The sequence below is a fragment of the Myodes glareolus genome, chromosome 2 (genome assembly GCF_982192425.1).
Source record: "Myodes glareolus chromosome 2, mMyoGla1.1, whole genome shotgun sequence".
NCBI lineage: Eukaryota > Metazoa > Chordata > Mammalia > Rodentia > Cricetidae > Myodes > Myodes glareolus.
This window is the reverse complement of record NC_142027.1, coordinates 38,735,447-38,759,494: the sequence shown is the minus strand read 5'-3', so window position 1 is coordinate 38,759,494 and position 24,048 is coordinate 38,735,447.

Genomic DNA, 24,048 nt, shown 5'->3' with positions numbered 1-24,048 from the left:
TTGTGATGAGAATTTGTTGGATTTGCTGGTTTCTTTGGTCAGAGTATTTATTTTCTCTATGGTGTCTTCAGAGTCTGAGAGTCATTCTTCTATCTCTTGTATTCTGTTGGTTATGCTTTTTTCTGAAGTCTCTGTTCGTTTACCTAGGTTTTCTATAGTCAGCCTGCCCTCGTTTTGTGTTTTCTTCATTGCCTCCATTTCAGTTTTCAAATCTTGAACTGATTCCATTACCTGTTTGATTGCTTTTTCTTGGTTTCCCAGAATTTCTTTTACGGATTTACTCATTTCTTCAAAGTTTTTGTTATAATTCTCTTCCATTTCTTTACTCATTTCTTCAACCTTTTTTTAATACTTATCTTCCATTTCTTTATGGCAGATTTTCACCTCCTATTTTAGTTCCTCTATTATTTTCATAAAGCTCTGCTTAGAGTCGATTTCTTCTATTTTTTCTGGAGTAGGGTGTTCAATTCTTCTAGTTTCATGATCCCTGGATTCTGGTGATGTCACATTTCCTTTCAGGTTGTTGGAGGAATTCTTGCATTGGTGCCTGCCCATCTCCTCCTCTCTGGATGGAATTCCTCAGCACTGAAGCAAGGACAGCCAGTACTCCAAGGATATAGTGAAAGACCACATTGAGGGTCTTAACCATATGGAGACCCTTGCCCAAGAACTGAGTCCGAGCCACTGGATGCAAAAGCAAGAGGCAAGTTTTTTATTGCTCACATAGTTAATTAAAGGAAAGAAAAGTTAAAAAAAACCTTTCTGCCAAGGATCAATACACAAAAAAATTAATAATATTCAACTTCTTATTAACTGCTATGCAAGAAAGTGAGTGGCATTAAAATCTAGCAATTTAATGTAAGTGTCAACTAAAGGAATAATACTAGTAAAGACTAGTTTAGAAAATAGAGTTCAGAATAGAAAATTCTTTCTGCTGTTATAATTTTGACTTGCTTCTTATTATCTGTAACTTATGTTCATTTCATATGTTATAAAGAAATATTGTTAAACCTGCATTGATTTCTTTGTAGAGAAATAACTACTTGTATAAGTTTTGAACATGACAAGACAGACAAACCAGGTTTCCCTAAGATACTCTGCCCACTGCGTAAAGAAAAGCACCCAATACAAACCTGAACATGGACATGGATTAGATATCTATAGACTGACAAATAAATATTTTCAGAAAACACATAAAAGAGTTAAAAAGCAAATATTTCATTAACTTAGTAATGCATTCTATTTTCTAATTTCTTTTCTCTTCATTTCCTGGGCTTAGTGCTAATCTTTAAATTAAACAAAGAAGGATTTTGAAAAACAAGGTAAAATAATGAGGTCCTTTACTACAATGGTGGTGAGTAAGAATGGTTCCTCATCCTTAGGAAGATCATTCTAATTACTCAAATGACAGAGCACTAAAGTTGTTGGGGATAGTAGGGTGAGTGAGACTTCTTTCTTTCGTGATAACTTTTTTATAATTTTTGTAGTTCCTAGAGTCCTGTTTATGAAGACATATTGTGAAACAATAACTGGTAGAGGAGAATTGTCTGTATTCTGTCAATTATGTATTTTAATAAAACGCTAATTAGCCAGGCAGGAAGTATAGGCGGGTCAACCACACAGGAAGTAGAGGTGGGGCAATGAGAATAGGAGAAGGCTAGGGAGGAGGAAGCTCCCTCCCCCCATTCCTGCCCAGACTACTGAAGAGGCAACATCTGAGCTGTCACACTGAGAAAAGTACTGAGATGTGTGGCTAACATAGATAATGATAATGGATTAATATAAGTTACAAGGACTAATAAGAAGCCTGACCTAATGGGACAATCAGTTTATAATGTTATGGAATCTTGTGAACGATTTTCTTTGGGACTTGCCGGCTATGGGGTACCGGGTAGGACAGATACCCCAACAAGCCAGCCCCCACATGTTACAAATAACAGCTACATAGAAAGAGAGCTGAGGATGTTTTGGAAAATGGGAGAGGTTAGGAAAAGAAAGATAAAGGGGCAGGAAGTAATATAATTAATTTAAATTTTTTTCTCAAAGTTTATTTAAATACAAAAGTCTCCATTTCCACCCCTACTCCCAACACCCTCCTACTCCCCCCACTCCCTCCCCTCCTCCCTCTCCATTCCCAAGAGCAGTCAGGGTCTCCCGCCCTGTGGGTAATTAAAGCTTCTCCCCCCTCCCTCCAGGTCCAGGAAGGTGAGCATCTAAACAGACTGGATCCCAAAAATCCAGTATATGCAGAGGAAACAAGTCCCAGTGTCATTGTCAATGGCTTTTCAGAAAGACTCCGGGCCAGCCACATTCAGAGAATCCAACCTCAATCAGAGAATCTGGCTGGATTACATGCTCGCTCAGTCCCAGACAACTGGCCTTGGTGAACTCTCATTAGATCAGTCCCCTTGTATAATCACACCCCTCGCCATCCTGATTTCCTTTTTCATGTTCTTCCTCCTTCTGCTCCTCCTTTGGACCTTTGGGGACTCAGTCCGGTGCTCCAATGTGGGTCTCCGTCTGTATCGCCATCTCTCGTCTGATGAAGGTTCCCTCTGATCTTGCCTTTCTTGCTCACGTTGTCTTTCCTTTTGCTTCTCATTTGGACCTAGGGAGTTAAGTCCAGTGTTCCAATGTGGGTCTCCGTCTCCATCTCCATCCATCGCCAGCTGAAGGATCTAAGGTGATAAGCAAAATATTCATCAGTATGGCTATGGGCCAAGGCCAGTTCAGGCACCCTCTCCTCTATCCAGAGAACAATCTGGGGATCTCTCCTTGGACCTGGGATCCCATTTATAATCAAGTCTCTCGTAAACCCTAAACTGACTCCCTTAGTTGACATATATTCTTCCCTGATCCCACTTCTATCCTTCCTCCCTCCCCACTCCCAGTCCCCCGAGCATTACCCATTCTTCCCCTGCTCCCTTCTCTCTAACCCTCTCCCCTTCTAGAAACCCTCCCACCCTCCCAAGCACCCGAGGTTACCTGGGACTCTTGTCTATTTCCAATCTCCAGGAGGAAAACTACCTGAATTTTCTTCAGGTTTACCCTCCTATCCAGCCTCTCTTGGATCACGAATAATAGGCTCAAAGACCTTTAATTATGGCTAGAATTCACTTATGAGTGAATACATACCATATTCCTCTTTTTGGGTCTGGGTTACCTCACTCAGTAAAGCGTTTTCTATTTCCATCCATTTGCATGCTAAATTCAAGATGTCATTGTTTTTTACCGCTGAGTAAAACTCTAATGTATATATGTTCAACACCTTCTTTAACCATTCTTCTATTGAGGGGCACCTAGGTTGTTTCCATGTTTTGGCTATTACAAATAGTGCTGCTATGAACATAGTTGAACAAATGCTTTTGTAGTATGATAGGGCATCTCTTGGGTATATTCCCAAGAGTGGAATTGCTGGTTCCTGAGGGAGGTTGACTCCCAGTTTCCTGAGAAACCACCACATAGATTTGCAAAGTGACTGCACAAGTTCGCATTCCCACCAACAATGGATGAGTGTTCCCCTCACTCCACATCCTCTCCAGCATAGGCTATCATCTGTGTTTTTGACTTTAGCTATTCTGACAGGTGTAAGATGGTATCTCATAGTGGTTTTGATTTGCATTTCCCTGATTGCTAAGGAGGTTGAGCATGACCTTAAGTGTCTTCTGGCCATTCCAAGTTCATCTCTTGTGAATTCTCTGTTCAGTTCAGTACCCCATTTCTTAATTGGGTTAATTAGAGTTTTAGTGTCTAGTTTCTTGAGTTCTTTGTAGATTTTGGAAATCAGACCTTTGTCTGATGAGGGGTTGGTGAAGATCTTCTCCCAGTCAGAAGGCAGCCTTTTTGTCTTACTGACAGTGTCCTTTGCTTTACAGAAGCTTCTCAGTTTCAGGAGGTCCCATTTATTCATTGATTTTCTTATTGTCTGTGCTACTGGGGTCCTACTTAAGAAGTGGCCTTCTGTGCCTATATCTTGTAGACTACTTCCCACTTTGGTATATGGTACTTATCTTAAAAAGTGTTCATTTCTCTTACATTTTCCAACTTTGTGGCATATAAACTTTCGTAGGAAGATCTAATGATTCTCTGAATTTCCTCTCTGTCTGTGGTAATGTCTTCCTTTTCATTTCTGATCTTATTAATTTGCATGTTCTCTTTCTGCCGTTTGAATAATTTGGATAGGAGTTTTTCAATCTTGTTGATTTTCTCCAAGAACCATCTTTTTGATTCATTGATTCTTTGGATTGTTCTCTGTGTTTCTATTTTGTTGATTTCAGCTCTCAGTTTGATTATTTCCAGTCTTCTAGGCCTCCTGGGTGAATCCACTTCTTTTTTTTTCTAGAGCTTTCAAGTGTGCTGTTAAGTCTCCAATGTGTGCTTTCTCCGTTTTCTTTAATTGGGCACTTAGTGCTATGAACTTTCCTCTTAGCACCTCTTTCATAGTGTCCCATAGGTTTGAGTATGTTGTGTCTTTGTTTTCATTAAATTCAAGGAAGACTTTAATTTCTTTCTTTATTTCTTCCTTGACCCAGGGGTGATTTAGTAGTTGACTGTTCAACTTCCATGAGTTTGTTGGCTTCCTGGGGAAAGCACTGTTGTTGAATTCTAATTTTAATCCATGGTGATCTGACAAGACACAGGTGGTTACTAATATTTTTTTTGTATCTGTGGAAGTTTGCTTTGTTACCTAGAATGTGGTCAATTTTCGAGGAGGTTCCATGAGCTGCAGAGAAGAAGGTATATTCTTTCCTATTTGGGTGGAGTGTTCCATAGATGTCTGTTAAGTCCATTTGATTCAATACCTCCAATAAATCTCTTATTTCTCTGTTTGGTTTCTATCCATTGGTGAAAGAGGAGTGTTGAAGTCTCCTATTATTAGTGTGTATGATTTGATGACTGCCTTGAGTTCTAGAAGAGTTTCTTTTACCTATGTGGGTGCCTTTATATTACGGGCATAGCTATTCAGGTTTGAGACTTCTTCCTGATGAATTGTTTCAGTTAAAAGTATGAAATGTCCATCTGTGTCTCTTCTGATTGATTTTAGTTTGAAGTCAATTTTGTTAGATATTAGAATGGCCACACTCGCTTTTTTCTTTGATCCATTTGCTTGGAAAACCTTTTCCCAACCCTTTACTCTGAGTAGGTGTCTGTCTTTGTGGTTGAGGTGTGTTTCTTGTAAACTGCAGAATGTTGGATCCTGTTTTCATATCCAATCTCTAAGTCTGTGCCTCTTTATAGGTGAATTGAGTCCACTGATATTAAGTGATATTAATGACCAGTGGTTCTTGACTCCGGTCAATTTTTTTGGGTAGTAGAGGTTATGTGTTTTCCTTCTTTGAGTTGTGCTTGTGAAGGTTTGCTAAATGTTTGAGTTATTGTAGGCAGTTTTGGCAATGTTGGATTCCTTGGGTTGTGATTTTCTTTCTAGTATTCTCTGTAAGGCTGGATTAGTAGCTACGTATTATTTAAATTTGTTTTTATCCTGGAATATTTTGTTTTCTCCGTTGATAGTGAACAATAACTTGGTTGGGTATAGTTGTCTGGGCTTGCATCCATGGTCTCTTAGTTTCTGCAGTACCTCTATCCAGGACCTTCTGGCTTTCATGGTTTCCACAGAGAAGTCTCGTGTAAGTCTGATAGGTTTACCTTTATAAGTTACTTGACCTTTTTCCTTTGCAGCTCTTAATATCCATTCTTTAATCTGGATGCTTTGTGTTTTGATTATTATATGGCAAGGGGATGTTTTTATCTGGTCCAGTCTATTCGGTGTTCTGTATGCTTCTTGAACCTTCATAGGAATATCATTCTTTAGGATGGGAAAGTTTTCTTCTATAATTTTGTTGAATATATTTTCTGAACCTTTGATCTGCAATTCTTCTCCTTCTACTCCTATTATTCTTAGATTTGGTTTTTTTTTATTATGTCCCATATTTCCTGAATGTTTTGTGATGAGAATTTGTTGGATTTGCTGTTTTCTTTGGTCAGAGCATTTATTTTCTCTATGGTGTCTTCATAATCTGAGATTCATTCTTCTATCTCTTGTATTCTATCGGTTATGCTTCTTCCTGAAGTCTCTGTTTGTTTACTTAGATTTTCCATATCCAGCCGGCCCTCAGTTTGTGATTTCTTCACTGCCTCCATTTCAGTTTGCAATTCTTGAACTGATTCCATTACCTGTTTGATTGTTTTTTCTTGGTTTCCCAGTGTATCATTTACGAATTTACTCATTTCTTCAAACTTTTTGTTATATTTCTCTTCCATTTCTTTACTCATTTTTTCCTTTTTTCTTATATTTCTCTTCTATTTCTTTAAGTGAGTTATCCATACCTTGTTTAAGAGACTCTATTGCTTTCATAATGACACTGTTTTTCACTTTATCCGGAATAGGGTGTTCAAGTCCTTCTGTCATAAGATCGCTGGGATCTGGTGTTTTCATGATGTTTTTCAGATTGTTGGACGAATTCTTGCCTTGGTGCCTGCCCATCTCTTCCTTCAGATGCCCTCCAATGGCTCTTCCCTCCTCTGGGTCTTCTGCTACAGGATTAGTGCCCCTTTCTATCCAGGAATCACTTTGCCTGCAGTCCTACCTTGCTGCAGGCAGGCTATTAAAACAAAGGAACTCCCTCCCGTTTGCACTCACTGCCCGTTCAGGCTGTGGCGCCCACCCAGGCTGAGTTGGAGGAATTTAAACCCCGAAAAAGGGAGAGAGGAAGGGTAGGGGTTCCAGGCAGAAAGCGGGGATGGTGTAGGAGGAGAGAGGGTTTTGATGGGGGAAGCTGCCCCTTTGGAGTAGCCAGGGAGATAAGGATGGCGGGAAGATTGTGTGTTCCCTTTCTGGTCTTGTGTGGTGGTCAGGAACACACTTACCCCTTCATTGTATCTTCTGCTACAGGATCAGAGCACTGGCTGGTCAGAAGTCTCCCTGCCTGCAGTCTTACCTTGCTGCAGGCAGGCTTTTAGAACAAAGGGACTCCCTCCCCTAACTTAAATTTTTTGAAATAAATTAATCAAGAAAAGAAATGATTCAGCTGGCAATGGAATCAAATACTCTGAAATAAATGTGTTACTTTTTAATTCAGATGGAATAGAAACAAAATCTTTCTTCAGTTTGGACGCTTTTCTTAACTCTTTTCTGCAAATTGATTCACAAGTGAATGCAAAACTCAGGGGTCTCAGAGATAGTGAAAGAGAACATATGGTGGAGGAGTGGGTTATCAGAAACATAGTCAATATAGCAACGAAGGTGTGATATCAGAAATATAGACAAAATGTAAAAAAGACTATGAATTAAGAATGACATTTCCCCCACTGAAATACAATCTGAGGTCCTCTGAAAAGATCCAGCAGTATTTGTCACTCAAATTCATCCAAAGCAATTAAAAATAGAATATTTTCAGGGTGTGATTTATTCTGCATGGCACTTTGATGATTGATATAAGTTCTAGTTGCTCCAACTAATAGAAGAATTGAAAGCCTAATTTTAATGTGAACTATAGTCATAATAATATTGAATTGTAGTTTGTTGCACCAAGTGTTTTAGTTTGTTAGACTTGATGATAATGTGAAATGTTGTGTGGAGAAGTAAATATGAATACATAGGGAATCATTGTAAATTTCCTCTTAATTTTCATTGTAATGTAGCTCTAAAAATTAAACATAATAAATTCAAAAGAGAAGGATATGTGTTATACTACAGGATATTTTACAAATGAAAAATAATCATGCAGGGTAGGAACACATGTAGGAGAGTCTCAAACTATTTGTTTTAGTCATTAAGAAGGTAGTATATGGATTCCCCAACTGAGTTGGGATTCCCCACTGTGTGCTGTGATTACCATTAATGAATAAAGAAACTGGATTGGCCTGTTGGTAGGGCAGAACTTAGGTAGGTATGGAAAACTGGACTGAATTCTGGGAGGAAGGAAGCAGAGTCAGATAGCTGCCATGGATTTGCCAGACAAAGACATGCTGAAACTTTAGCCAGTAAGCCACTGTCACATGGTGATACATAAATTACTAAAAATGGGTTAAATTAAGATGTAAGAGTTAACCAATAAGAAGTTAGAGTTAATGGGCCAAGCAGTGTTTTAATTAATATAGTTTATGTGTGATTATTTCTGGTCATAGCTAGTCGGGTGCTGGGAATCAACTAGCAGCAGTCCTTCTGACAGATTGGCACGCCTACGTGATGGACTAAATCCATGTAAAACCATGTAAATATTATATTACTGTGTTAAATTTAATTTAAAGTCTCTAAATGGGTCACAGTTTTGGTTAAATGTATGCAGGCTTGAAAGAGAGAAAAAAAGAGTATAGAGAGTTAAAAAAAGATGTTAAAAAAGTCTTTAAAAAGACAGAGTACTGACAGTCATAGATTAAAAGGAGTAAAAAAAATAAGCCACATAAAAATGAAAATTCCAAGAAGAGTCTGTATTATATATTCTATTGTATTAGCTTTAAATTTTTTGACCTAAAAGAGCTAAGTATAGAGAGACATTTCACTGTACGACTGCTAAGTTAAACCAACATAAAGTTATCTTGATTTCAAAATTTGAGTTTAAGGATATGTTGCTTTGGAAAAAAGGTTCTTCTTTTGTTTTCACAGAAGATGAGAACCTGAAGATTGTGTCCAGACCGATATGATTTAATGGAACAAGACTCCCCCTGAAAGCTTGCTGTAAACACCCCCCAAAAGAAAATACTTTACCCAAAAAATAGCAGAAAGATGCCTGGACAAAACTGCACCCATATTTCCAAATATTGTTTGTAAATGTTTCTTTACATTTAAAGGAGGATATGCTATAAAGATGGATACTTTGCATTTGTCTGGGTCTTGCTTTATTGATACAAATTTAAGTTCATCTTATTATATGTATATGTCTTTCTGATTTTGATTAAGGTATCGTGTTTGTGTAGCTCGTTTAAAATGCAATGTATAATTAAGAAATATAAATTAATAGATGCTCATCTAAATTGTCAAGCTTGTAGTCATGTTACATTTTCTAGATGTACAGAGATATATTTCAGTTAGATAGGTATTCTTCAGATCTTTCAGAAACATTCAGAATATGGCATTTAAAATTTTTAAAAACTTAAGACCTTTTATGACAGTGAGACACATCTGCTCCTAGCAACACTAAGTTACTTCAAATGTATGATGGGCATTGAAGAGACTGATTATGTAGTTGGTTAGCCATTGGGGCAAGAAATTGCTCTTCTCTGAACTGCTGCACTAGACTTGCGGGACCCAAGGAAAAATGACTGCTGAACTTGCCTAAAGGTGTGATGATCTTTTGGGGTACCTGCTTCATGAAGGAGTCTGCAAGAAATTCTGTGAGATACAGAAGAAAGTGACTGAACTGTCCTTAAAATTTCCTGCTTCGTGGAAAAGTCTGCCCAACACATTGGTCCTGTAGGCTAAAGATGGATGTCCCTAAAATACAGACAAACTTTGGGTATCTGTTTAGGAAGATAGATGTCTCAGTCATTTTTAGAATTTTGGAAGTTGCTTAGAATATATTTGCTGTTTACTTAGGTAACAGTATATCCTTCTGGAGTCTTTGATGGAGCTGAAGAATAGATACATATAGTTTTCTCTTTTTTTCAAATTTATTTGTTTATAAAAATTTCCACTTCCTCCCCTCTTCTCCATACCCTCCCATTCCCCCCACTCCTTCTCCTCCTCCCCTCCACTCCCTCTCTTCTTCCCTCTCCAGTCCTGAGAGAAGTCAGGGTTTCCTGCCCTGTGGGAAGTTCAAGTTCCTCCCATCTCCCTTCAGGTCTAGGAAGGTGAGCATCCAAACAGACTAGGATCCCAAAAAGCCAGTACATGCAGACAAAACAAGACCCAGTGCCATTGTCAATGGCTTGTCAGTCAGCCCCCATATCAGCCACATTCAGAGACTACGGTTTGATCACATGCTCGTTCAGTCCCAGTCCAGCTGGCCTTGGTGAGCTCTCATTCAATCAGTCCCCTTGTATCAGAGGGTGAACGCACCTCTCGCTGTCCTGATTTCCTTTTTCACGGTCTCCCTCCTACTGATCCTCATTTGGACCTTGGGGGCTCAGTGCAGTGCTCCAAAGTGGGTCTCCATCTCTATCTCCATCCATCGTCGGATGAAGGTTCCTCTGATCCTGCCTTTCTTGCTCACGTTCTCCCGCCTTCTGCTTCTCATTTGGATCTAGGGAGTTAAGTCCAGTGCTCCAATATGTGTCTCTGTTTCTATCTCCATCCATCGCCAGATGAAGGTTCTACGATGATATGCAAAATATTCATCAGTATGGTTATGGGCCAAGACCAGTTCAGGCACCCTCTTCTCTGCTGTCCAATGAACAATCTGGGGACCTCTCCTTGGACCTGGGAACCCCTCTAGAATTAAGACTCTTGCAAACCCTAAAATGGCTCCCTTAGTTGAGATATATACTTCTCTGCTCCCATATCCATCCTTCCTCCCTGCCCCCATCCCATTCCCCCAAAGCCATCCCCAATCCTCCCCCTCTCCCTTCTCTCTAACCATCTCTCCTTACTTCCACCCCCACCCCCTTGCACCCAAATTTGCCTGGCAATCTTGTCTACTTCCAACATCCAGGAGGATAACCGTATGATTTTGTTCAGGTTCACCTTCTTATTTAGCTTTTCTAGGATCATGGATAATAGGCTCAAAGACCTTTAACTATGGCTAGAATCCACTTAGCAGTGAGTACATACCATATTCCTCTCTTTGGGTCTGGGTTACCTCACTCAGTAAAGCATTTTCTATTTCCATCTATTTGCATGCAAAATTCAAGATGTTATTGTTTTTAACCGCTGAGTAAAACTCTAATGTGTATATGTTCCACACCTTTTTTAACCATCCTTCTATTGAGGGGCACCTAGGTTGTTTCCAGGTTCTGGCTATTACAAATAGTGCTGCTACGAACATAGTTGAACAAATGCTTTTGTAGTATGATAGGGCATCTCTTGGGTATATTCCCAAAAGTGGAATTGCTGGTTCCTGAGGGAGGTTGACTCCCAGTTTCCTGAGAAACCGCCACACTGATTTCCACAGTGGCTGCAAAAGTTCGCATTCCCACCAACAGTGGATGAGTGTTCCCCTCACTCCACATCCTCTCCAGCATAGGCTATCATCTGTGTTTTTGAGTTTGGCTATTCTGACAAGTGTAAGATAGTATCTCAAGGTTGTTTTGATTTGCATTTCCCTGATCGCTAAGGAGGTTGAGCACGACCTTAAGTGTCTTCTGGCCATTCCAAGTTCATCCTTTGTGAATTCTCTGTTCAGTTCAGTACCCCATTTTTTAATTGGGTTAATTAGAGTTTTAGTGTCTAGTTTCTTGAGTTCTTTGTAGATTTTGGAAATCAGACCTTTGTCTGATGAGGGGTTGGTGAAGATCTTCTCCCAGTCAGAAGGCAGCCTTTTTGTCTTACTGACAGTGTCCTTTGCTTTACAGAAGCTTCTCAGTTTCAGGAGGTCCCATTTATTCATTGATTCTCTTATTGTCTGTACAACTGGGGTTCTACATAGGAAGTGGTCTCCTGTGCCTTTATCTTGTAGACTACTTCCCACTTTCTCTTCTATCAGATTCAAAATGGTCGGATTAATGTTGAGGTCTTTAATCCATTTGGACTTGAGTTTTGTGCATGGTGATAGATATGGATCTACTTTCATTCTTCTACAGGTTGACATCCAGTTATGCCAGCACCATTTGTTAAAGATGCTTTCCTTCTTCCATTGTATACCTTTAGCTCCCTTGTCGAATATTAGGTATTCATAAATTTGTGGGTTAATATCCGGGTCTTCTATTCGATTCCATAGGTCGACTTCTCTGTTCTTATGCCAATACCAAGGTGTTTTCAATACTGTCACTCTCTAATAGAGTTTGAAGTCAGGGATGGTAATGCCTCCAGAAGTTCCTTTATTGTATAAGATTGTTTTGGCTATCCTGGGGTTTTTGTTTTGCCATATAAACTTGATTACTTTTCTCTCAAGGTGTGTGAAGAAGTTTGATGAGATTTTGATGGGGATTGCATTGAATCTATAGATTGCTTTAGGTAGAATTGCCATTTTTACTATGTTGATTCTCCCAATCCAAGAGCAGGGGAGATCTTTCCATTTTCTGGTAACCTCTTCAATTTCTTTCTTCAAGGACTTAAAGTTCTTGTCAAATAGGTCTTTCACTTCCTTGGTTAGAGTTACCCCAACATATTTTATGCTATTTGTGGCTGTCGTGAATGGTGATGTTTCTCTGATTTCCCTCTCTGCTTCTTTATTCTTTGTGTATAGGAGGGCAACCAATTTTTTGGAGTTGATCTTGTATCCTGCCACAGTACTAAAAGTGTTTATCAGCTGTAGCAGTTCTTTGTTAGAGTTTTTGGGGTTGCTTATGTACACTATCATATGGTAAAAAATAAAGTAAATAAAAATATTGTAACTGTAATTCTTGTTTGATACCTGTTTTCTTATATGTAATTTTACTATGTTAAAGTTAAAACCTTTTTTATTTAAAGAGAAAAGGGGAGGTGATATGGGAGCCCCCTCTTTGTGCTGCAAATATCATTAATAAATAAAGAAACAACCTTGACCTGTTGATAGGGCAGAACTTAGTCGGTGGGGAGGGGGATGGACTGAATGCTGGGTGGAAGAAGACAGAGTCAGATAGCCTCCATGTAGACATGGCAGACAGACATGCTGAAACTTTAACCGGTAAGCCACTGTCGCAAGGCAATACACAGATTACTAAAAATGGGTTAGATTAAGATGTAAGAGTTAACTAGCAAGAAGTTAGAGGTAGTGGGCCAAGCAGTGTTTTAATTAATATAGTTTATGTGAGATTGTTTCTTGTCAAAGCTAGCCAGGCAGCCAGAACAAACAAGCAGCTCTCCTCTACAACACCCAAAACCTTTTAATAAGTGAAAAATAAAGCCATTACACTGAAAGGTGAAGCCTGGATTATGATTTGATTTTTGCTTGTCCTTCTTCACGATGGAAGTTTATAGAAGTTACAATGACCATGAACCAAGAAACACAAACTCTAGTCCTAAATCAGTATGCTGAGAAACAATTTAATACCCTCAAACTTCAACAGAGCATACTAAAGAATTTTTGGTTGACAGGAAATGAAAGTATTTTTTTTGTTGTTGTTTGTGTGTTTGTTTGCTTGGTTGGTTCGTTCCTGAACCATTTGAGATCAGCAGTAACCAGAACTATTTTCTTTAGTAGAAGACAGTTCCTATCTGATTTCTTTAGACCAAAAACAGTTGCCTTAAGGAAAATGCTGAGTATATGGGGAAAAGGTGTTGAAAAAAGTGAAGTGAGCAAATCTTTTGTAGATTATTTCAGTAATAGGAGTCCAAATCACCTTGTCAAGTTAATGGAGAGGTGGGGATTTAGGTATTGGTTTAACTGAAAGTTTTGAGGATTTGGTGGTATAAAGAAAATAGCATATGAAGAAAAAAAGTCTAGGCTCAGAAAATCCAAAAATTGGAAGCATTAAGAAACACAGAAGTAAGGACCTTGAAGCAAGCAATCAAACATTAACTATTCTCTTCATTCTTCCTAGTAGTGATATGGGAGTATTATAATGAGCTAAACTCAGGAGCTAGCATCTGAAAAACCAAAAGGAAGTCAAAACCACCAAGAGCCACTGAATTTCAGGTCGTTGTCTCACAATTTAAAAAAAATGAGACTCACAAATCACAACTGAGGTTTAGAAAGAATATTTCAATACAGAGAGCTTAAGAAAAGAGAGCAGAGCTCATGTATGATAGAAACAATGCCCAGGAAGGGGACACCACTGAGTGTCACTTCATTTGGTTTAATGGGCCTGTAAATGTTGAAGGAAGAAAGATGAATTGGTCTGTGTAATTCCCATTCCTGGTGTCTAGGTACTTTGTAGTTTCAGCCGTATTCTTAGTATATTATCCTGCGAAGAAGGTACTGCTTTAGGGGGAAAGGAAGAAGCAGACCACCCTACAGAAATCTCCAGACAAATGCCACTTGACAAATTCACAGGCATTTTCTCATTAAGTACTTCAGATATCTCTGGCCTCCAGCAAGGACTAGGCTGGCACGTCCAAGGACACTTCTACATTTTAGTTAAAAGAATAAACAAACAAACAAAAATACAAAATTGAAACCTAGACAATGATAAACTGGGTCAGAACTGATGAGAGATTGCCTATATATACACGCACGCACACACACACACACACACACACACACACACACACACACACACACATGTAAGCTGGACCTCTAACTCACTTTAATATACTCTAGAGAGATTTTTTTGGATCTTCATTGGATCTACTTGTCTTATTCTCAATATGAGTACTAGATAATTTCTGCTTTTTCTGGTTTTTGCTACTAAATTCTCTATTTTACATGGTTAATTGAAGATGAGTGTCCAAATTTATATTACTAGTACATAGTCTTTGACCCCAAATCCTTTCCAATTCACAGTTCCATTGGCATACAAATCCAGTTCACAGTTACATAGGTATATATTTACAGTTCCATGGTGATACAAAGTGATAGCATATTTCCATCATAGATGGAGAGGTATGTAGCAGAAGTTAGAAGACTGTGGTCAAATCACATTAGCATACTGTGGACAGGAAGGAGGCTTGGGTTGTAAAACCTCAAGGCCCATCTTCACATCAGCCAGCAAGATTCTACACAGTAAATTTTCCATAGATGGGGCCTATGTATTTAATCACACAAGTTTATCGTACACATTTTACATTCAACCCACTTTAGTTTCTCACTAGTAAAATGGCAATTATATAAAGATGTATCCAACAGGGATTATGTGCTCTAGTAAATGCAGAGGTTTATGGTTTTTTTTTAAAAAAATCATCATTCTCTAAAGCATGTTTAGTAAAAACTCAGAGAAATATTGGGGTTCAACCTGATGACCAGATAATCAAAAGAGTCAGCTACTGGCTCTTACCTAGATCTCAGTCTGAAATCGTGATCCTGCCACATGGCCGTGGCAGTGGGGTTACATGGCTTCTCTCTGACCCAGCCCTTCTTTTTCTCAGCATTCAGTCCAGTCCTTCCCCACCTAGCTCTGCTCTGCCCCACACTGCTCTGTTATAGGTTCAAAGCAGTACTTTATTCATTAATGGTAATCACAGCATACAGAAAGAAATCCCATCCCACATCAAGAGAATAGACAATTTTGTCTTATTCCTTATTTAAGTGGAATTTCTTTGAGTTTCCCTCCATTTAATTTGATGTTGACTGTCTGCCTATTTTGCTTTTATTATGTTTAGATATGTTTCTTGTATCCCTGATCTCTCCAAGATATTTATCATGAAGGTGTATTGGATTTTGTTGAAGGCTTTTTTCAGCATCTAATGAGAAAATCGTTTTTTTTTTCTTTCAGTTTATTTATGTGGTGGATTATATTGACAGATTTTCATATGTTGGATCATCTCTTCATCTCTGGCATGAACCCTACTTGATCATAGTAGATGATATTTCTGATAAGTGCTGGGATTCAGCTTTCCACAACTTTATTGGGTATTTTTGCATTAATATTTATGAGGGAGATTGGCTAATGATTCTCTTTCTTAGTTGATTTTTGTGTGATTTGGGTATCAGGGTAATTGTAGTCTCAAAAAAAGAGTTTGATAATGTTCTTTCTGTTTCTATTGTGTGGAACAATTTGAGGTGTATAGGTATTAGTTCTTCTTTGAAGATCTGGTAGGACTCTGCTATGAAACTATCCAGTCATGGGCTTTTATTTATTTTAGTTTTTGGTTGGATGACTTTTGATGACTGCAGCTAATTTTAGGAGATATAGGTCTATTTAAGTTATTCATCTGGTTTTGATTATTTTGGTTTGTAGTACTTCAGAAATTGTACACTTCTTTTAGATACTTGAATTTTGACCAGTACAGATTTTGAACTATTACCTAATGATTCTCTGGATTTTCTCATGTAGTGATATTTTATTTGTATTTTAATAAAAACAAAGTTTTTGTTTTGAACAGAAAAAAGTGATAGAATATGGTAGTATAAAGGGGTAGATTTTTGACTGCCCTCTGAAAAGAAAAAAAAAAACAGATGGATATAGATGAGATAAAAAGTTAGATTGTTGCATCTACTTTTTTCTAATAATTTTAATTACTTTATAAATAATACCACTCAAAATTTTCACTTTCTCCCCTACTCCTACTTCCCACCCACTACCCCACTCACTGCCCCCTCTCCCCCTCCAGTCCTAAAAGAGGGCAGGACACTCTGCCCTGTGAGAAGTCCAAGGCCCTCCTCGCTCCATCCAGACTTAGGAAGATATGCATCCAAATAGAATAGGATCCCAAAAAGCCAGTATATGCAGTAGAATCAAAATCCAGTGCCATTATCTTTGGCTTCTCAGTCTGCCCCAATTGTCAGTCACATTCAGATGGTCCAGTTTAAGTCCATGCTCGTTTATTCCCAGTCCAACTGGATATGGTGAGCTCCCATTAGCTCAGGCACTTTGTCTCAGGGGGTGGACCAACACCTCGTGCACTTGACTTCCTTGCTCATATTCTCCTTACTTCTGCTCTTCAATTGAACCTTCCCCTGTAATCATATTGATGACTACCTTAATTGTCATTATAAAAACTTTATAGAGCAAATGATGGAAGAAAATGTATAGATCCACAGCTAAACAGTGAGTCAAGGTTCTGGAGATCAGTTCAGCAAAGAGGTCAAGGCAATGATGGGGAAACCCACAGAAACAGCTTACTTGATCTAGTCAGTACTATTGACACTAGATTGACAGCAGAGAAAGCTACATAGAACCAAACTAGGCCCTCTGAATGGTAACAGTTGTAAGGCTTGAACAATCTGTCAGGCCACTGGCAGGGGCCCAGGATTTATCCATAATGCTTGAACTGACTTTTTGGAGCTCATTCTCTTTGGAGTGATGGTATAGGAGAATTGTCTGTATTCTGTCAATCATGTTTTAAATAAATGTCAATTGGCCAGGCAGAAAGTATAGGTGGGTCAACCAGACAGGAAGAAGGAAGTAGAGGTGGGGTGATGAGAACAGGAGTATTCTGGGAAGCAAGAAACTCCCTCTGCAGTTCTACCTAGATCACCAAAGAAGCAAGATGTGAACTGCCCTGCTAAGAAAGGTACCGAGCCATGTGTCTAATATACATAAGAATAATAGGTTAATATAAGCTACAAGAACTAATAAGTATTCTGAGGTAATGGGCCAATCAGTTTTAAAACTTATGGAGATCTCTGTGTGATTTTCTTTGGGGCTTGCTGGCCATGGGGAATTATGCAGGACATAAACCCCAACAAGCAGGCCCCTTCATGTTACAGAGAAATAGCTTACTTAGCCTAGATATAGCGGGAGGGCCTAGATATTTTCCTTGCTCAAAGTGATGCATCAGATTTTATTGCCTCACTTTGGGAAGCCTTACCCTCTCTGAGGAGTGAATGAGGTTGGGTGGGTGGAAGGTGGAGAAACAGAAGGAGGAAAGGGAAAGGAAACTGGAATTGGTATGTAAAATAAGAAAATACTGTTTTAAAAATAAAAAGCAAACAAAAAGTGAAGTAATCATGTAGCAATATAGTAGTCCAAATAAATGCATTTGCATAATTAAAAAGTTCGTCTTTTAGAGCTTTACCATATGCCTGCATTCTCTCACCTGTTGGCAGAGTTTCCCCGTCCCACAGTCACTCTCAATTTAAAACATTCAAGCTTATATTAATTATAAATATTTGGTCAATAACTCAGGCTCATTAGTAACTAGCTATTACATTTTAAATTAACCCATATTCCTTATTTATGCTCTGAGACATATGAGTACTTTTATTAACATGACACCTTCATCTCCTGCTCCCTCTGCATCTGATCAGGAATTCCAGACTCTGTCCTTTTTCCTCCCAGAATTCTCCTAGTATGGTTTTCCTTCCTGATCCTATTCTGTTCAACTATTTGCCAGTCAGCTTTTTGTTAGAACAATCCAAGTGACAAATCTTCACATTGTAAAGGAATATTTCACAGCACTGGCAATTGAAAGAGTATAGATTAGCATTTTAATCTGCAATTATTTGGGGATGTGCACTGTAGAAATGAAATAAATTGCAATTGTTTGTTGAAATATCTAGACTACACATCATTCACAATTCCATTCTTCAGCAGTAAAAACATTACTTGAACAAACCTTATTTCAATATTTTTATTCAGAAATTATTATTACTTGCTTAATTTGTGACTTGTTTAATATCATAATTTGTTTTTTAATTTAAATTGCAAAGGACTTAGTATAATAAGCATGTTTCAGAAATATTAGATCTAATCTATACCACCTCTTTGCCTTTCTTAATGATGATACACTTTTGATTACAAAATGTGACTTTAAATTATCTTGAGTTTAAAAAAAGACTCATTTTTTCCCTGCTCCAAAGGTTTCTGTGTAAGAGAAGATGGCTTTGAATAGTTTGCCTTATCGAATTTTGCTAATTTTGTCTAGTTCTGTTAATAAGCAGGGTTTAGAATACTTGGCACAGGTGTTGGTTAACTGTGAAGTAAAAACCAGAATACACAAAATCATCCTTATTCTCCAAACCAATCATGATTTGAACAGATTCCAAACACCAATTTTATCATTTTTTTTAAAGTAAAATTTACTGAAAGCTGACATTCTATGTCTGAATTTTGTTCTAACATAAGGATGTATATTAAAGTTACCCAAAAGAAACAACATTTTGGACATAGTCCTAGAAATTCAGTAACTAAAGAATATCTAGTGATCTCCCCAGAGGATCCCTATGACTTTCTTAATGTGTAACTGGGAAACTATGAAATCAATATTGACACTCTGGGAAGTTCATCTAAGACACAGTTTTCAGAGTTTGTTGTTTTTATTAGCTTATTTTCATTTTCCCTTTTCTTTTCTTTTCAGTGTATTGTTTAGAATGGACTAAAACTTATTACCCATGATGCTGGTTGCAATCTCCAAGTCCACGAAAGTTCTATTTATATTGTGTGACCCAAAGATCTTATAATAAATCAAATTATTAAATTGTTTAGTGGGGACCTACTGCAAACAGGAAATGTCTCTCTATTAAACAAAGAACATACAATCCAGAGATAAGAACAATAGGCCAGGTGTCCATGGCACAAAATGAAATTATTTACTACATAGTGGATTAAAGGAAATATGCAACAAGCTAAGCATAAAAATTAAGTATTCTTCTTTCCAATTGTTTCTAAGTATGCTATTTTTCTGCATATTAATTAACATAAGTCAGTCTTATTGATAGACCTTCCATTAACATCTCAGGAAGAATAAAAATAGGATAGTGATTCATGTAGTTCATATTACATTACTAGAGATACTCTTATCCTGATTTCAGAAAAACTTTTATTAATTGATTGGGACAATACTTTGTAAAGTTTTATTTATAATAATAAAACAATAAGAATTTAAATTCTTAAATTTTCAACAGTGTGCTGTCTTCTGCATATTAGAGCCCATTAAACATTAGAGAGTACAAAGGAGAAATAAAAACGTCCAACTTTGTCACATTCACCCAAGAACTGTTACAGAATCTACATGAAGAGATAAACCATTGTAAATGCTCTTTTCAGGAGTGCCACATGCTTTTGTGGTATTGTACTCCAAATGTATAAGCCAACAATTGATTTCTGTCTTGTAAAACATGGCACAATATCCTTAAGGAAATGACTATAATAAAATGAAAATGCTCATTCAAGCACTAATGTATTTCTTTAAAGCATTTAGAATAGACATATTTATTTGCCAGGCATCTTAACAATTGGAAAAACAGCCTAGGCTTTCCTTTTATGGGACAAGGAACACTTTGATAATATGAACATACTGTGTCCTGCCTGAAAAATAAAGCAAGATTTGTTTTCTTAGTTCATTGCAAAATATTGCAGTACAGCTATTGAAGTAAAATCACTGTTGATTTTATGGATAATTCTTAAGACCCTGGGAGGAGAGCCAACATGAGTGTAGCAGGTTGGCTTCATTCTTGTGCTTTGATGACAGTACTCCTAAGGTAATTCTCTACTAAATAATAAATGGAGTTGGTGCCAACCTCATAAATCAGAGTAATCACTAACACTGGCATAGCATTTTATTTACAGTAAAATATGCAGACTAATATTTAAGGGAGACAATTTTCAAATTAACATTCAAATTACCCGGATTATACTAGTTTTGTACCAGGTTAAAAAGAATGTTTATATAATTGGTTGCTACATTTACTGATAATGCCTTACATAATGCATCCCCCAAAATGTCCTGAAAAGATTTACTACTGCCATTCCTATAAGACTGTCACTTATACAGTCTCCAATACTGAATCTGCGGAACAATTAAGACTCCCTAAAATATCCAATATGAAGCTGCCTCTAAGTAGATGAAAGTGTTCAGCTCTCATTGACCACTTTGTTTTGAGAAACAAAGTCCTTTGTTATTAAGATACACAAATTTTATCATAGTAAATATAAGTGGGTAAGCTAAAATATTTAATTTACAAGTAGAGCAACATTTCAGATATACCATTATTCTGACTAAGAATCTAAGCTGGAAGACTCACAGTGATGAGAACAGTATATACTGATAGGGGAGTTCAGCCAATCACATTCTGTCCGTGGGGCGTGTTGCCCTAAGGCAAAAATTTACCTATAAACCTGGCGGCTGTGCTTACCCTTGCTCTCTCATTTGGCTCCAGTGTTCCAGATGAACCGTTGGGATTCTGGTGTAAGCTAGTCTGGTGGATCATAAATTACCGATGGACCCTGCCCCTTCAATTGGCGCCAACGTGCCCTCCTCCCCGCGCAGTCAGTGCGGGCAGGAACAGTATATAAAAATTGGCTAAGCATCTTAAGGTAGTGAACCCCTCCACAAAAACAAACAAACAAACAAACAAACAAACAAACAAACGATTCTTTTTAATGGTGTTCTCCCAGTCTTAGAGGAGATGGTATAAATATCTTGTTAGGACCGAGCATTCAACTGTCATTTATTCTCAGATCCTTAACTACCAAGTGTCTCTGCCTTTATTACATTCATTATAAAAATAGGTTCCTGTGTTTAAGGTAAGGATAAATATTTTTCAATGGTATTATGATCAATTCTTAAATGAAATCTAGTGCCATGAAAACTTAGCTAAATAACAGTGTTATGTTTGTTCCTAGAGCCCAAGAATGTCTCAGGTCTTGAGGTTCTTCCTTCTGGATTTACAGTTTCAGATACGAATTTCCTATTAAAGAAAAAGAAAGTATATAAAATTTAATTTAATCAGAAGCAAAAGAGAAAGATTATAACAGATACCAATGAAATTTAGAAAATTATAAGTATGTCTTGAAAAACCCATATTCAATTAAATTATAAATGTTTAAAGAATTGAATAAATTTCCACCTTTATTTTACCTACCAATATTAATGAAGTAATCAAATAGACATATATAACCAGCATATATATATATAAAAAACTAAATTTCTATTTAAAAATCCCCAAATCAGATAGATTCACTGCAGAAATCTACCAAACCTTTAAAGAACTAACAATAATCAAATCAGATAAGGATAAAATAAGAAAAATTATACTCAGCTATTTAAGAATGGTTCAACTATATACTGATAGTATAAGATATATGCTATATATTTTGAATATATAACCAATATCATGCTAAACAGATAAAGGCTCAAAGAAAAGTTCAAAAGAGTATGTACTCTCTTTAGATTTTGTCTAAAAGCAATGAATTATAAAAGTTTGTAGAAATTATGTTCATGTCATGTAAATTTTGATGTATATTATAATGACAAGAAAATGCAATTTTGACACAAGAGTTAAGGATTTAAAAATAAGAAGACACTCTGATTAGTTTTCCCATTTTAATCTTACTTTCCATACTTTAAATTATATAGACACTATTGCATTGCTTTTATACACGTTTATGACATTATGTCTCTATTCTCTTTCCTCCTTCAAAACTCACCCATATATCCCTTCCTATAATTTTTCAGGTTTGTGGTTTCTTTTTTATTAACTGATTATTAACTAACCCATGACTTCATTATTCCATAGTAGTTTGTGAAGTGCGCAGTACCTGACTTTAGTCTCTTGTTGAGTAAATCTTAAGCCCAGCTGGAGAGTATGCATGCCACTATTGCAACTTTCACAATGTCCTGCAATTTTGCTAATTATAGTTCATGTAAGTCAAAACTGAATGGGACTGTTGTCTGCCTCCCTCCTTTGGAAACTTGCATGGTTCCTTCTGATAAGCTGAAATCTAGTTCTCATGGAGTAAACTTTCATCTCTACTAGAGCTTAGGGGTCTCTGGGCCAAGTATCTGATATATACGAAGTCTTTAGCAGCAGGGCTTAACTTCCAACTCTAGGGATAAGGGAGCAACCAAGGGCAATAGTAATCACCCATATTGTTTTGAATGTTTCTTGGACAACCCCAACCAAGAAAGAGTTCAAAGTACAACTTTCTCATACCTGGTGATATGTTTTTTTTGTTAGACAGTCTTTCACTCATATAACAAGGATTGTCAAATCAGCTCAGGAAACTTTATTTAAATGATTTGTGTATGTTTGTTTATACACTGATGTACTGATACTTCTAAGGCAGATAAAGCACATCACAACCTTGGTTCAAATAGGTGAGTGTGTTGTTGCACTGTATATGTATGTGCCCATCTACTCAATTATGATTTTAATATTATTTAATAATAAGTATTGCTTGTATTATTTAACAAACTAGGAACAAGAATGTTATACTAAGAAGCAAAATCAATTGATTTGTCAAATTTAAGTAAAGGAAAAACAACATTTTTAGAATATTGCCTGTCTATAAGTGATTCTTTAACCAGCTACTGATAGCATAAGGCATATGAGTTTCAAACAGAAGAACTTGATCTTGGTATAAAAAGAGACAGCATTTCTTCTATGCCTCTCTAGAAATAGAAAATTGGAGGGGAAGCTCAGCTATTTTACTTTGTGAAAGTTTATGCTATGATTATTTTATTTATTTGTTTTAGATATCTGATGGATAAATAAAACTTAGAAATAATCTTATCTTGACACATTAACCTTGGATATAACAATAAAAACCTCAACAGATGGAATATTTCTTAAAATGTCTTAATTAGATCTGTCACTAAGATTTGGCATTAAAAGAATGTAATGCCTATGAGAAATATTTACTATACAAATTCAATATTGATTTTTTGTCATGTAGTCTCTCACTTTTACTATTCTTCAAAATCAAATTTTTATCTTCTTATTGTATTTATTGTTTTTCAACATAGTATTATATAATTAGATATTAATGGTAAGTGTGAGATTAAGTATATATACTTATTTTAATAATAATAAATTATATATATATTTCCATTACATTGTTCTACTTAAGGAGAAATAAGGTAAAGATGAATTAATGCATAGGAAAAATTCTACTGCCTATTGAAATTAAATAACAGTAAGGATAGTAATCATCCTCTTAAAATTAATATTGTGTGTAGATGGTTTATTTGAGATCGAATTCAAAGAGGCATAGTGACTGAAAGTCAATGAATCCATTGACTTTTTGCTTTGTCAAGTATATATTTATTGATTAATTGATATAAATTATAACAGTTTGTTTTATAAAATTGGTATACTTGATTGGCATAAAGTAGATTAATAATAATAGAAGTAACATTTAATATTTTGAATATTAATATTATGTTTATTAAACTTATTTTATATGTTTCACAAAGCTATAATAAAAAGATGGGTTTTTTTTCCTCTTTAACTGTGTCACTATTACAAACATTTTGAAGGGCTTAAAGATTTAGTGACACATAAAAAGGAAATAAATACAATTTTATCTAAACAGGGTCAAAATTACTTTTGCATTTAACAAAAATTCTACTTCATTTCTTCTGAGACTGGTGAAATTGACTAAAATTATAGTACCATTCTTATAAGAGAATCATATCTGTTTGTTTAATACGTATTGAGGGACACATTACTAATTCTGAGAAATTGGAGATGAGTAGGAACTGGCTGCCTG